Here is an 808-nt window from a genome sequence, read left to right on the forward strand (position 1 = left end):
TTTATTCTTCAATACTTGCAAAACATACATTATAATTTACTTTTTAATAAACTATTAGTATTATAATTCATTATATATATGCACATATTTTCTATATTATTGAATCTATCTGAAATGTTGATGGTTGAATCTTGAACGGGATTTAAAAGAAAAAAGAATGGTGGGAGGAGGAAGGAAACGACGTCGTAAGTGACTTGAACGGGTTATAAGTGAGGAGGGAGAATAGAGCGCAAAAGAAGGGGTTGAAGGGTATATGCGAGTGGAATATTTGGTTATTGAACTCAGTGCGGTTATGTTTTTGTTTCCCTTTTTTTTTTTTCTTTTTTCCCCTTTCTTTGCGTCGCCTATAAATCTTTACACTCTCCCTTTCACCTCTTTCACAACTACCCCTATCTCTGATTCCCACCATAAGTCATAACCTTCTTGGACTTGCAGGTTAGTGTTCACAACATCTTCTTGTTAATTCCCTAGCTCTCTCATGATTCCTACGTTTTCTTTGCCCTTTGCCGTCGCATTCATATTATTATTTAACTGTATGACTACCATGCCCCATGCATGCAACATATTTTCCATGGCTACTTACAAACGTTCTTGTTTTTTTTTTCCGTATATTTATCAATTTTACAGTTTTCTCGTTTTCCACAATATATAATCGTCCTCCTATTTCATGATCATTCAGCTATTTGCATGGCTTCATGGTTTTGCATACCTGACTGAATCAATCAGAGTCAGTTGGCCTTTAATTAATTTCAGTTGTTCCTTACGAAGGATTAAGTTTTAGGAACCTAGTAATTTTCTCTATCTCATC

General features: G+C 34.8%; 1 protein-coding gene across 1 annotated transcript in view; it reads left to right on the top strand.

The window, feature by feature from the left end:
* Positions 1-266: 266 nt before the first annotated feature.
* LOC107493054 (probable inorganic phosphate transporter 1-7) overlaps positions 267-808 on the top strand; it is a gene marked incomplete at its 3' end in the record, with an annotated part of 2307 nt that continues 1765 nt past the window's right edge. The window contains exon 1 of the mRNA XM_016114132.3: positions 267-435. The remainder of the gene's footprint in view (positions 436-808) is intronic.

The sequence above is a fragment of the Arachis duranensis genome, chromosome 6 (assembly GCF_000817695.3).
Source record: "Arachis duranensis cultivar V14167 chromosome 6, aradu.V14167.gnm2.J7QH, whole genome shotgun sequence".
NCBI classification, from domain to species: Eukaryota; Viridiplantae; Streptophyta; class Magnoliopsida; order Fabales; family Fabaceae; genus Arachis; species Arachis duranensis.